Genomic DNA, 15,230 nt, shown 5'->3' on the forward strand with positions numbered 1-15,230 from the left:
TGGGAAGCTAATATGTTTCCTCCTAACAAGCTGAAAACGGTTTCAGTAAAAACCTGTTTTTGCCAGCAGGTTGCTCGCATGTCGTGGTCGTGAGGCTCAAGCAATTCAGCGGTTGGAAACGTGGGTCTCCAATGGGTTGCTGTGGGGCAGTGGTTGGATCCCGGAAAATTTCCTGCAATTAGAACTGATTTAAGCAGTTTAAGGAAACAAGAGCTGGACTTGCCTCTGTATTACACACTAGAATGAGAGATGAAAAAACACTCCCAGTGTAGAATGGGCCATTTCACAGTGACACCTTACAGAACAGATTTTCCTTTCTATTCTTCATTCAGCCAGGACTACAAACTCAACACTCTCTTGGTTCCAGACACTCAGAGAGAAAACCTAGCATCTGAGGATGGAGGACTAAGGCATATGATAATTTCTGTCACTAATCATTGCTTTTAAAAATGCAATACATTTTTAAAAATTGTTATAAATTGCCTTGTTCTTTTTGCTAAAGTGTTTGCCTTTATTTAAAATCACATTCCGCTCCCCCCTCCCCCAGTTTTGATACGTATTTGACTTACATCACTGTGTGAGTTTAAGTTGTACAGCATGATGTACTGACATAGATTGAAATATTACCGAAATAAGTTTAGTAAGCATCTATCATCTTATATTCTCAGGATAAAGAACAAACTCCATTCACATACTGTGTCTCTAACATCTTTTCCCTTTTCTCTGTTTTTTAGGTGGAAATATGAAATTCAAAAATTCACATTTCTTATTAAAACTATGATGGCCACTTAAAAAGTAGGTAATATTGGGCTTCCCTGGTGGCGCAGTGGTTGAGAGTCCGCCTGCCGATGCAGGAGACACGGGTTCGTTCCCTGGTCCGGGAGGATCCCACGTGCCGCGGAGCGGCTGGGCCCGTGAGCCATGGCCGCTGGGCCTGCGCGTCCGGAGCCTGTGCTCCGCGGCGGGGGAGGCCACGACGGTGAGAGGCCCGCATACCGAAAAAAAAAAAAAAAAGTAGGTAATATTTAGAAAAACATGTGAGACTAACGGTTCGCTGAAAACGAGACAAAATCTGTAAATGAAAAAGGTTTTGCTCTCAATCGTCACCCTTCTTAGTCATCCAGCAGCCATGTTGCTACAAGCAAAGTAAAGACTAAGTGCTCATGGAGATAGAAGGGGCAAAGGACCCATCACATCACAAACTTCGCCCTCTGGACTTCCTCTTATGTGAGAATGATGAACCTCCAACTTCTTTCAGTCACCGTTCTCCAGGTGTTCCTGATGCGTATCAGGTGTTCCTGATAGATAGGATTATTATTTTCTGATGGGTGTAGAATGAAGCCTTTCAGAAAGAATCTTGAATTCAAAATGTTGTGGCTTAGGACTTCTCTGGTGTCACAGTGGTTGAGAATCCGCCTGCCAATGCAGGGGACACGGGTTCGAGTCCAGAAAGATGCCACATGCCGCAGAGCAACTAAGTCCGTGCGCCACAACTACTGAGCCTGCGCTCTAGAGCCCGCGTGCTGCAACTACGGCGGAGCCCGCGCGCCTAGAGCCCGTGATCTGCAACAAGAGAAGCCGCTGCAACGAGGAGCCCGCGCACCACAACGAAGAGCAGCCCGCGCTCACCGCCACTAGAGAAAGCCCGTGCACAGCAACAAAGACCCAACGCAGCCAAAAATAAAAATAATAATTAATTAATTTTTTTAAAAAACATTTGTGGCTTAAAAAGACTATGAAAACATCACTTAAGTGATGAGTTAACTTACAGCTGTTGAGCACATGTTGCCTAGAATTCACACCGCATTAACCACATATAGCATGAGAATGCATGTCAAGTGTTCAGAATGTTAGATTGTAATGTCACAGGAGTAAGGAATCCAGTGCCAAAAATAGTTCCATGACCACTAAAGCTACTGGTCAATGAGCCTGGGCATCCCAGCACCCTCGTTTACACTGGCAACGTGGATTCACTCATCGTGTCAGCCGTGAATGATAAAATCCATACCCTGCCTTCAGATAGCTTCTGGTCTGTAAGGGACGGTCAAAAATAATTAAATACATTAAATAATTCAATAATCCACGAAATTTAATGGAATTAAATTGGGATAAAGTGGGATACTGACCAATTCATGAATCATTCAATACAACCAATCAGATCTTTAAATTTATCCTGTTTAATTTTTGCACGTCAATAAAATTCAGAGTCTGAAATAAACTGCTATGCTACTTGCATCATAGCCGTCTGAATATTCTGGAATAGAGTGTGGAGAGAATAATCAAGTACAAATTATGAGTATATAATCCCCAAATTATATGTTGTTTGATTCCATATTCGAAAGAAATTGCTATAGATTCTTTTTTTTTTTAAAACATCTTTATTGGAGTATAACTGTTTTACAATAGTGTGTTAGTTTTTCCTTTACAACAAAGTGAATCAGTTATACATATACATATGTTCCCATATCTCTTCCCTCTTGCATCACCCTCTCTCCCACCCTCCCTATCCCACCCCTCTAGGTGGTCACAAAGCACAGAGGTGATCTCCCTGTGCTATGCGGAAGCTTCCCACTAACTGTCTATTTTACATTTGGTAGTGTATATATGTCCCTGCCACTCTCCCACTTCATCACAGCCCACCCTTCCCCCTCCCCATATCCTCAAGTCCATGCTCTAGTAAGTCTGTGTTTTATTCCCATCCTACCACTAATCTCTTCATGACATTTTTTTTTTAGATTCCATATATATGTGTTAGCATACAGTATTTGTTTTTATCCTTCTGACTTACTTCACTCTGTATGACAGACTCCAGGTCTATCCACCTCATTACAAATAACTCAGTTTCATTTCTTTTTATGGCTGAGTAATATTCCATTGTATATATGTGCCACATCTTCTTTATCCATTCATCTGTTGATGGACACTTAGGTTGCTTCCATGTCCTGGCTATTGTAAATAGAGCTGCAATAAACGTTTTGGTACATGACTCTTTTTGAATTATGGTTTTCTCAGGGTATATGTCCAGTAGTGGGATTGCGGGGTCATACGGTAGTTCTATTTATAGTTTTTTAAGGAACCTCCATACTGTTCTCCATAGTGGCTCTATCAACTTACATTCCCACCAGCAGTGCAAGAGGGTTCCCTTTTCTCCACACCCTCTCCAGCTTTTATTGTTTGTAGATTTTTTGATGATGGCCATTCTGACAGGTGTGAGATGATATCTCATTGTAGTTTTGATTTGCATTTCTCTAATGATTAGTGATGTTGAGCATCCTTTCATGTGTTTGTTGGCAATCTGTATATCTTCTTTGGAGAAATGCGCTATAGATTCTTCCCACACTGATAGCCTAATGGTGCATTCTTAGTGTTTGTTGTAAAGCACCAAGACAGGATAAAACTGTGCTGGTAAAAGAAACAGGATTCAACTAGGGTGATGAGGAAAGTGATTAAATTTTATTACATCTGTGTGGTTTCTCTCCAGGATAAATATTCTGATATCTAGTGAAAGTAAGTAATAATTTGAAACATTGCTATATTTATTGCATTCTATTTACTTTACTTTTTTTTTGGCAGCATTGGGTCTTCATGGCTGTGCGCGGGCTTTCTCTAGCTGCTCTAGATGCAGAGAGCGGGGGCTATTCTTCGCTGTGGTGCGCGGGCTTCTCATTGTGGTGACTTCTCTTGTTGCAGAGCACGGGGATCTAGGCACGCGGGCTTCAGTAGTTATGGTTCACAGGCTCAGTAGTTGTCGCTCGCGGGCTCTAGAGCGCAGGCTCGGTAGTTGTGGCGCACTGGCTTAGTTGCTCCGTGGCATGTGGGATCTTCCCGGACCAGGGCTCGAACCTGTGTCCCCTGCATTGGCAGGTGTATTCTTAACCACTGCCCTACGAGGGAAGTCCCTATTGCATTTTAAAGTATGAAATATTTGGTGAACCCCCAGTTTAAGGCACAACCAAAAAGCTTTGCCAGGGCTTCCCCGGTGGCGCAGTGGTTGAGAATCCGCCTGCCGCTGCAGGGGACGCGGGTTCGTGCCCCGGTCCGGGAGGATCCCACATGCCGCGGAGCGGCTGGGCCCGTGAGCCGTGGCCGCTGCGCCTGCGCGTCCGGAGCCTGTGCTCCGCAACGGGAGAGGCCACAACAGTGAGAGGCCCGTGTAAGACAAAAAAAAAAAAAAAAAAAAAAAAGCTTTGCCATATTCAGTACATCTGTAATGTCCCGTTGCGTATAGATTATCTGATGAATGATGAAATGTGAGCCCCGAGTAAAGGTTTTTCCCATTCATTGCATTTGTGAGGTAATAATCTCCAGAATGAATTATCTGGTGAATGAATTTGTTGCCTAAAGGCCTGGTCAAAGTAAATACACTTACCTGATATTTCTCCAGTATGACTTTTCCAATGCAGCTAAGATGTGTACACTTGCTAAAACCCTGGCTTAAAGTCCCTCACCAATATGGATTACCTGACAGTAAGTTAGACTTCAAAGTACAATAAAGGCTTTGCCACACTCATTATATTTGTAAGGTTTCTCTCCAGTATGAATTTTTTTGTGCACCTTAAGGTACAAATGTTGACTAAAAACTATGAGACTTTTATGACATTTCTACGATTACTGTCCAGTATGGCTTATCTGATGGTAAGCGAGGTTTTGCTACAGTCATGAATGTGCATGTTTCCTCCCACTATGAATCTCCCATGAATTTAAACTGTCAGTTTTGAATGAGGACCTTTCCATATATATCACAATAATATGGTTTCCCCTCTGTATTTATTATCTGATGTGTAGTGAAAGTTCAGATGTGAGTAAGGTCTTTTCAACATTCATTATTTTTGAAAGGTTTCTCTCCATCATGAATCCTCTGATGCTTTGCAAGGGTGGCTTTTTGACGAAAGACCTTGCTGCAACTCATTACGGTTGTAAGGTTTCTCTCCAGTATGAATTCTCTTATGAACTGCAAGGTTTGATTTCTGACTAAAGATCTTGCCACACTCCTTACATTTGTAAGTTACCTCTCCAGAATGAATTCTCTGATGAACTGCAAGGTCTGAATTTCTACTAAAGGCCTTGCAACATATATGACATTTATTTAACTTCTCTGCTGTACGGATTATCTGATGACGCCTGAGTTTTGAGCCCTGACTAAACGTTTTCCCCCACTCATTGCATTTGTAAGGTTTCTCTCCAGTATGAATTCTCTGATGACTTGCAAGGATTTGTTTTTGATTAAAGACCCTGCCACACTCACTACATTTGTAAGGTTTCTCTCCAGTGTGAATTCTCTCATGAACTGCAAGGTTTGCTTTCCGACTAAACACCTTTACACATTCATTACATTTGTAAGGTTTCTCTCCAGTATGAATTCTCTGATGAACCATAAGGTCTGAATTTCGACTAAAGACTTTTTCACATACATCACATTTATGTAATTTCTCTCTGGTGTGGATGATGTGATGTCTACTGAGGTGTGATCCCTGAAGAAAGGTTTTGCCACACAGATTACATTTGTAAGGTCTTTCCCTGGGTGTTTTCTGGTATTTTGTCAGTAGTGATGGATGCATGTATATTAGAAATGTTGGTTTGGACACCAGAAGAAATTCCTTGAAGTGGTGAACATGAGGCATTACTGCTATTGGTCGTGTCAGCTTGATTAAACTCATCAATTTTCTCTTCACTTTTAAAAATATGCAGGACATCCCAAAAGCTTAATGCCAGCCTGTTTTCAATAAACTCAACTCCTGCAGTACTTCTACCATGTCCATCTCTCTTACCAGTGAGATTTTGGTCATGGGTTATAGTCATGTCTTTGTAATTTCTTACCTCGGCTCTCCACTGAGACTCAAGGTCATAAATATTTTCCTGGACAACCTTGAGGTAAAGATGTTTGATTTCTTTCCTTTCATGTCTTCGCAGCATTATGGTTTGGACTATTTCTTCTCTATCAGTGTTTGCTTTTAGATGTCATTTCTTGATCACATGTATATGAGAAATATCTACAAGATACAAAGAATCATATGTGTCCAACACACTGTAATTCATAAATAAATATTTCAAGTTACATACATGATACTACACTAAAAATAGTACTTACTTCAAAGAGACTTATGAAACTACCTACCATGATCTTAAAAACTGTACTAAAGCAAGAAAACAGGATTCTTGGGGCTTCCCTGGTGGCGCAGTGGTAAGAATCCACCTGCCAATGTAGGGGACATGGGTTTGAGCCCTGGTCCAGGAAGATCCCACATGCCGCAGAGCAACTGAGCCCGTGTGCCACAACTACTGAGCCTGAGCCTACACCCTAGAGCCTGAAAGCCACAACTACTGAGCCCGCATGCCTAGAGCCCGTGCTCCACAGCAAGAGAAGCCACCACAATGAGAAGCCTGCACACCACAATGAAGAGTGGCCCCCACTCGCCGCAACTAGAGAAAGCCTGTGCACAGCAACGAAGACCCAACGCAGCCAAAAATAAAAATAAATTTTTTAAAAATAGGATTATTTACTAAAGAAAAAGTGATCCGAGGTAATTCTAATTATTTTAGGGCACCCTATTTTCAAACAACCTATGAGAAAAACACTCACATTAAACAAACTGGTATTAGCTATCAAATAAAATGTATATTTCCACCATGACCCCAAAGCACATGGCAGTTTCGAATTGGAAAACTAATCTAGCACAAAGAAAGTGAAGAATTTGACAAAACAAGTTAATCAACCAAATATCTTTCTAAATACCTCTTATAAAACTATGTACCCATGAAGAAGCATAAAACATTCTAAAAGTACAGAACAGTGGAAAACATAGGCAGAACACTTTAACATTAACCAGAGCAGTGTCTTTTTGGCTCCATCTACTAGAGTAAAGAAAAGTAAAACAAAAATAAAGAAACTGGATCTAATTAAACTCAAAAACCTCTGCCCAGAAAAGGAAGCCATAAACAAAACGAAAAAACAACCCACAGAATGGGAGAAAATATTTGCAAATGATGCAACTGACAAGGGGTTAACCTCCAAAATAAACAAAACAGCTCATACAACTTAATATCAAAACAACAGGGACCTCCCTGGTGATGCAGTGGCTAAGAATCCGCCTGCCAACGCAGGGGACACAGGTTCAAGCCCTGGTCCGGGAAGATCCCACATGCTGAGGAGCAACTAAGCCCGTGTGCCACTACTTAGCCTGCACTCTAGAGCCCGCAAGCCACAACTACTGAGCCCACATGCCACAACTACTGAGGCCCGCGCACCTAGAGCCCAGGCTCCACAATAAGAAAAGCCACTGCAGTGAAAATCCCGTGCACCGCAACAAAGAGTAGCCCTCGCTCTCTGCAACTAGAGGAAGCCCATGGGCAGCAACAAAGACCCAATGCAGCCAAAATAAATAAATAAAATAAATTTATTTTTTTAAAAACACGCAAAAACACTAATTCAAAAAGATACATACACTGCAATGTTAATAGCAGCACTATTTATAATAGGCAAGACATGGAAGCAACCTAACTGTCCATCAACAGGTGAATGTATAAAGATGTCATATCTATCTATCTATCTATCTATCTATCTATCTATCTATCTATCTATCTATCTATGCTATGGAATACTACTAGGCCATGAAAAAGAATGAAATAATGCCATTTGAAGCAACATGGATGGACCTAGAGATTATCATACTAAGTGAAGTAAGCCAGACAGAAAAAGCCAAATATCATGTGATATGGCTTATATGGGGAATCTTAAAAAAAAAAAAGGTACAAATGAACTTATTTACAAAATAAAAAGAGACTCACAGACATAGAAAACAAACTTATGATTACCAAAGGGGAAAGGGAGAGTCAGGAAGCAATAAATTAAGTTTGGGATTAACATATACACACTACCATATATAAAATAGATAACCAACAAGCCCCTACCATATAGCATCGTGAACTAGTCTCAATATTTTGTAATAAACTATAAGGGAAAAGAATCTCGAAAAGAATATATATATAGGGCTTCCCTGGTGGCGCAGTGGTTGAGAGTCCGCCTGCCTATGCAGGGGACGCGGGTTCGTGCCCCGGTCCGGGAAGATCCCACGTGCCGCGGAGCGGCTGGGCCCGTGAGCCGTGGCCGCTGCGCCTGCGCGTCCGGAGCCTGTGCTCCGCAGCGGGAGAGACCACGACAGTGAGAGGCTGGAGTACCGCAAAAAAAAAAAAAAACAACTAAGAGACTTAATTCCTCTTGCATGTGACAGGAATAGACACAACAAAGGCACAGGAGCATGCAGGGTCCTTCAATGCCATTCAAAGGCATAAACGCTGAGGTTCTTGGGTACGTTTATTATCATTATTAGTTTAAATTTTCTAATATTCCATTATCCAAATGTAACATGTGTATTTGTTATTTTTAAAATTTTGCTTGATGTCACAATATGTGGTGACAATGTTAGACTTTACTTCAATCCTGGAACTCTGGAAAAGAGCAAAGGTAAAAGAACTCCTTTTCTTCTTTTCTGCCGACGGTATCAGCTTGCGAGCTAAGAACTACACTTCCTCTTTAATTTCAGTAAGACTAATGATAGCCCCCTTGTTTACTTTGGAAACAGCAAGAAAGGAATCCTCCAGATTCCCATCCATTGTCTTATCAACGATTACCGATTTGTTGGTCCTTAGATAAGTGGACACAATGCTTGTTAAGATGATTTAATCAAAAAAAATTTTAAGCTTTTCTCCTCTCCCAAATGCCTTACTTTTTGGACCACTTTTGAGCTTTGTAATTCAGAACCACCTTGCTGCCAGAATATCTGCACCCAAGAGTAAGTGACTTCAGCATAAAACATCACCTGAGAAACTGAGGCTCCTGCCATGTGGCCAGCCACTCCTCCATACGGAGTTTTCCTACTTTGTTTAGCCCTGGGTATAAAAGAAAAGCGCTTTTTTTGTCTGACTTTTGAGGCTTTACAAATTTTGTGGTTGCAACATTCTCTCTATGGTAAGTATCTTTTTTTTTTTTTTTTTTTTGGCCGCACAGCGCGCCTTGTGGGATCTTAGTTCCTGGACTAAAGATCAAACCGTGCTCCCTGCAGTGGAAGCGTGTAGTCCTAACAACTGGACGGCCAGGGAATTCCTGGTAATAATCCTTTCTGGTAAAATGTATCCTTATCTAAGTTTGAGAGTGGTAAACATTTCGGTCCTTCCACCCGGACTCAGAAATGTATATTCTTTAATTTTTAAGGACACGTCATACTATATCCTTGTGTTTTTCACATTTTTGAATCCTTAATAATTTGTATCAGTTTCATAACGATATCACAGGGTGACCTGTGTCAAAATCTTCCTGTGATTTCGGAAATTTCCTTTTTTTCTTGTAAATATGCTAATTTGGCTGCCTTGATAATTATATAAGCGACAAAATTCCTCATTAAAAAAATGGATCGGGCTTCCCTGGTGGCGCAGTGGTTGAGAGTCCGCCTGCTGATGCAGGGGACGCGGGTTCGTGCCCCGGTCCGGGAGGATCCCACATGCCGGGGAGCGGCTAGGCCCGTGAGCCGTGGCCGCTGCGCCTGCGCGTCCGGAGCCTGTGCTCCGCAACGGGAGAGGCCACAACAGTGAGAGGCCCGCTTCTCTATTGTTCTGTGTTTAATGAAATGTTCCACCATTGACTCGTCCTTGACCAGAATCATGGAAGTCCACACTGAAACGTCTTTTTTTTTTGCCAACACGGCTAATTTCAAATGTTGCATAATACAGAATTATCTATACATCCTAAAATTTATTCCAGTCACTGCATCTTTTAAAAATGTGATGTTGTTTGCATGTTGTGCTACACCAGGACATTCTGCTCATTTTGTCTGAAAACATTTTAAATATGCTAATAGCCCTATGTAAACATGAATTGTAAACAATTGATTGCCATTTCTCTATGGAAAAAATCTTCCACCTGTAGGGATGTAGGAAAACATAATTTCTAGTAAATGTTTTGTTTTTTGCGGTACGCAGGCCTCTCACTGTTGCAGCCCCTCCCGTTGCGGAGCACAGGCTCCGGACGCGCAGGCGCAGCGGCCACGGCTCACGGGCCCAGCCACTCCGCGGCACATGGGATCTTCCCGGACCGGGGCACGAACCCGCGTCCCCCGCATCGGCAGGCGGACTCTCAACCACTGCGCCACCAGGGAAGCCCTCTGGTAAATGTTTTTATTATATTATTTATTTATTTTTCGCTGCGTTGGGTCTTCATTGCTGCGCGTGGACATTTCTCTAGTTGCAGAGAGAGGGCCTACTCTTCGTTGCAGTGAGGCTTCTCTTGTTGTGGAACACCAGGCTCTAGGTGAGCAGGCTTCTGTAGTTGTGGTGTGTGGGCTCAGTAGTTGTGGCACAGGAGCTTAGTTGCTCTGTGGCATGTGGGATCTTCCCCGATCAGGGCTCGAACCCGTGTCCCCTGCATTGGCAGGCGGATTCTTAACCACTGCGCCACCAGGGAAGCCCCTGTAGTAAATGTTTAATGACACATATTGCCATAGAAATATTGAGGGCAGAAATGAAGTTATTGCATAGTTGATAATCTAGTTTTACTTTCTTTAGGGTTCATATTAAAGAGAATATGGACCTCCCCACTAAACGCCCTTAGAAATATGGCAGAGTTAATTATTCCTTAGATGAAAATAAATCCCAATGTCTTCTGAATACTATATATTTTACAGGCTCTGTTATCCACCCTTAACAGAACTTTCAGCAATAGAACATAAAGAGCTAATATACATTACAGTTTAAAAATCAAAGGTAAATTTCTAATTACTTTCATAATGAACATAAAGGGAATTTGAAATTGCATTATATTTAGTTATTGACTTAAATATATTATGATGTAAATAAGTTTTTCTCAAAGATATTTAAAGGTAATTCAGCACAAGTGTGGAATTGGATAAGCATTTTATGAAATAAGGCAGTTCTCACCAAAAGAAAAAAATTTTTTTCTCTTATTGCCCGTTCTCCTTTTATTTTATCTGTATGAAACTATGGATGCTAATTAAAAAAAAATTAAGAAAACAAAATTTAAGCTAAAATGGCAAATAATTTTTTTTTTTTTTGCGGTACGTGGGCCTCTCACTGTTGTGGCCTCTCCCGTTGCGGAGCACAGGCTCCGGACGCGCAGGCTCAGCGGCCATGGCTCACGGGCCCAGCTGCTCCGCGGCACGTGGGATCTTCCCGCACCGGGGCACGATCCCGTGTCTCCTGCATCGGCAGGCGGACTCTCAACCACTGTGCCACCAGGGAAGCCCAGAAAACAGCAAATAATTAAAACATGTTAGCAAAGAGAAAGGGCAATACAATTTATAACAATTATTTATTTCTTTAGGCCACACTTTGCGGCATGCGGGGATCTTAGTTCCCTGACGAGGGATCGAATCCATGGCCCCTGAATTGGGAGTGAAGAGTCTTAACCACTGGACCACCAGGGAAGTGCCAATACATAACAATTTTTAAAAACGTTTTGCTCTTTTTAAGCCAATATTAGTGACCTAAATAATCACTTGCTTTAGTCCGACAGTCTCAGACTCCAGGTCTTGTCCCTGAGTCTCTCGAACTGAGCAGATTGTTGAAATTGGCCTCTGGTGTGACAGGGGAATAGAAACCGAAAAGCTATTCTAAAGGGTGTCAGTATGAAATAGCCCATTCGACCCAGGGAGAGTTTTGTATTTCTCATTCTAGTGTGTAATACAGAGACAAGTTCAGTTCTTATTTCCTACTGCCAAAATTAATTCGAATTGCACAAAATGCTCCTGGAGCCAACCACTGCCCCATGCCCACCAGTCTAGGAGAGCCACATTTCCAGAAACCTGATTAACTTTGGCCTTACTAGCAGGACATGAGAGCAACCTGCTGTTAGAAACAGCTTTTATTTAAACCGTGTTCAACTTCTTTATAGGAAACATCTTAGTTTCCGACATAACTGGCCCCCACAATCGTAAGCTTTAACTTAAAATTTTTACAGGCTGCAACTTGAAACAAGCTCGTCAAGTACAGGGAAGCACCTTGCAGGCCCTCCCCCTTCCCAGCCCTCCCGCGTTCCCTTCCCGGACGGGGATCCCGTCACCGCCCCCAAACCCAGCCGTACGTAGCTCTCCGTCCAGGCTCCGCCCCGGCCGGTCGGCCTCTTCACAAAGCGCATGCGCGGTTCTCTACGGCCCCGGAAATGGAATTCTTGGAACGAGGTAGCAATCTAGAGCGTCTCTCGTTGCTAGTTGAAGTCTGTGCTTCGCGGTGCCTTTACTCCATCCTCAGGGTTTTGGAGTCACTGCGGTCTTTTAATTCCCACTCCCGCCCCTCTTCCCCACGTAAATCCAGAGGTCACTGTTACAGGTCGCGGATCGTTTCCCTTTGGGTTTCAAATTTCTCTGACGCCAGTACCGAAGCCCTTGCCTTTTCTGCTTTCGGTCCACGTAGAAACCGCCTTTCGGGACATTTTCCTTTTTGAAACCCTTTAGTACCTCCGCATTTGGCAAAACTGGTTCTATGGCCTTGCCTTTTTGTGAGGGGAGTGAGAAATTAGGGGAATACATGGCTATGCTTGAGAAGCTAGGAGAGTGAAGAAATTCAGTAGACTGGAATGGTCTCCATCCTACATAACGAGCAAAGTATAAATATGATTTATATATATAGCACTTTTTGTTGTAAAAAATACACCTAAAAATAATATGAAAGGTATTTATTTATTTATTTTTGGCTGCACTGTGTCCTCGTTGTTGCTCGCGTGCTTTCTCTAGTTGAGGTGAGCAGGGAACTACTCTTCGTTGCGGTGAGCGGGCTTCTCATTGCAGTGGCTTCTCTTGTTGTGGAGCACGGGCTCTAGGGACGCGGGCTCAGTAGTTGTGGCTCTTGGGCTCTAGACTAGAGCGCAGGCTCAGTAGTTGTGGCTCTCGGGCTCTAGACTAGAGCGCAGGCTCAGCAGTTGTGGTGCATGGGCTTAGTTGCTTCACAGCATGTGGGATCTTCCCAGGCCAGGGCTCGAACCCGTGTCCCCTACATTGGCAGGAGGATTCTTAACCATGGCACCACCTGGGAAGTCCAAGGTATCTTTTTTTTTTTTTTTTTTTTTTCTGTGGTACGTGGGCCTCTCACTGCTGTGGCCTCTCCCGTGGCGGAGCACAGGCTCCGGACCAACAGGCTCAGCAGCCATGTGGCTCATGGGCCCAGCCGCTCCGCGGCATGTGGGATCTTCCCAGGCCAGGGCTCCAACCCGTCTCCCCTGCATTGGCAGGCAAATTGTTAACCACTGAGCCACCAGGGAAGAGGGAAGCCCCCAGGTATCTTATTAAAAAAAAGGAAATATGGGACTTCCCTGGCAGTCCAGTGGTTACGACTCCGCACTTCCACTGCCGGGCAGCAGGTTGGATCCCTGGTTGGCGAACTAAGATCCTAAATGCAGTGTGGCACGGTCAAAAAAAAAAAAAAAAAAAAAAATATATATATATATATATATATGCTTGGGAATTCCCTGGCAGGCCCTGAGGTTTCACTGCGGAGGGCCAGGGTTCAAGCCCTGGTTGGGGAAATATGATTCTGCAAGCCGCAAGATGTGGTCAAAAAAAAAAAAAAAAAAAGATGCTTGAGAACGGATTGTAATGTGAATACTTGTAGTACATATATTTAATATAATTTTGATGTTTAGGAGTCTATTTTATAGGTGGACAATGAAAAAAGAAAATTAAAAATGATAATATAAGAATCATTTCATGTCCAGAAACATATAGCTTTCTGGAATTCCTTGGCAGTCCAATGGTTAGGATTCCAAGCCTTCACTGCCGAGGGCCCGGGTTCAACCCCTGGTCGGGGAACTAAGATCCTGCAAGCCCTGCTACCAGACCAAAAAAAGAAACATAAGTTTAAAGTAACATTTTAAGGGGGAGTTCCCTGGTGGTTCAGTGGTTGGGACTCTGCATTTCCACTGCGGGGGGCACGGGTTTGATCCCTGGTCAGGGAACTGGGATCCCACAAGCTGTGCAGTGGGGCCAATAGAATTGTTTTTAAATGAATGATTAAACAAATAAATAATAAAATTAAAAAGTAGCATTTTAAGTGCCTACCGTCGGTTGAATATATTCTGTAGTTTCAAGGAAATCTTACTTAATTCTCTATTCCTCTGTAGGAAATACTTAAGGTAGCTTCTCCAATTATGATCGTCCCTCAGATATAACAGGTATGTTAATATCACATAGTAGTTTAATATTAAATTAAATGTGGCGTTAATAAGAGTGCTCATCGAAAAGGAACAGCAATTTGCCAATACACTAAAAGTCTAAGGGCTCATTTCATTTCTTTGCTTGGCTTTTTAGCCCTCAGTGTGAACTTCCTGTTTGCGATGGGAGTGAAGTATTAACCGAGCTCATGTAGTTCTGAGGCTTCCTTCTTCGGGTGAAGGCAGTCATGTAACTGGGCAATTCTAGTAAGGTTATTTTACAAATATTCAATGATAAACCAGTTGGAAGTGTTAAAACTGAAAACCTGTAGTCAACCCAGTATAGTTAGACAAAGAAAGTAATATATTTGTAGTTGAATTAAAATTAAATGGACAGGGGCTTCCCTGGTGGCGCAGTGGTTGAGGGTCCGCCTGCCGATGCAGGGGACGTGGGTTCGTGCCCCGGTCCGGGAAGATCCCACATGCCGCGGAGCGGCTGGGCCCGTGAGCCGTGGCCGCTGAGCCTGCGCTCCACGATGGGAGAGACCACAGCAGTGAGAGGCCCACGTACCTCAAAAAAAAAAAAAATTAAATGGACATTCTAATGGAAAGAGGCAATATATGAGAGAAGGAATGAGAGACAATGAGCTCTCACCTATAACCTTGACTTTGGGAGGTTAAGGTGGGCATGAAAAAAGAAAAGGTCATTGAAAATGTACCAGTCACCTTTTTACACGTTTTGCTATGTAACAAGTATTCCTGAATTTTCAATGTCTTACAACAACAAACATTTCTTCCTCATATCATATGTATCATTATTCACCTCTTGCTTGTTTGTATAATTTGATTCTGTCATTCAGCCTAAAATTTCAGTCTATCCAAGACCCTTCTTGCAGTAGAGAGAAGACAGGGTTATACGAAACAAACAAAAGATGTGAAAGTTTCCATTTAAACTTGAAACGTGCCTTTCTACTCACACCAAATTGGCCCAGGAACTCAAAAAGCCACGCTTGCATAAAATGGGCAAGGAAGTGCAATCTTCTCAAGTGAAAGAAAGGGTTGCCTAAGTCAGGTGGCCAAG

At 42.8% G+C, this 15,230-nt stretch overlaps 2 protein-coding genes and 1 pseudogene across 3 annotated transcripts in view; 2 read left to right on the forward strand and 1 right to left on the reverse strand.

The window, feature by feature from the left end:
- Window positions 1–15,230, forward strand: part of LOC131744510 (zinc finger protein 665-like) — a 341,106-nt gene that overhangs the window by 246,723 nt on the left and 79,153 nt on the right. The gene's annotated exons all lie outside the window — the stretch shown is intronic.
- Window positions 1–15,230, forward strand: part of LOC131744559 (zinc finger protein 836-like) — a 383,402-nt gene that overhangs the window by 216,184 nt on the left and 151,988 nt on the right. The window lies entirely within an intron of this gene.
- LOC136791947 (zinc finger protein 836 pseudogene) lies at window positions 4,814–6,036 on the reverse strand (annotated as a pseudogene).

This window comes from Kogia breviceps, chromosome 18 (assembly GCF_026419965.1).
Source record: "Kogia breviceps isolate mKogBre1 chromosome 18, mKogBre1 haplotype 1, whole genome shotgun sequence".
In the NCBI taxonomy this organism is placed as follows: domain Eukaryota; kingdom Metazoa; phylum Chordata; class Mammalia; order Artiodactyla; family Physeteridae; genus Kogia; species Kogia breviceps.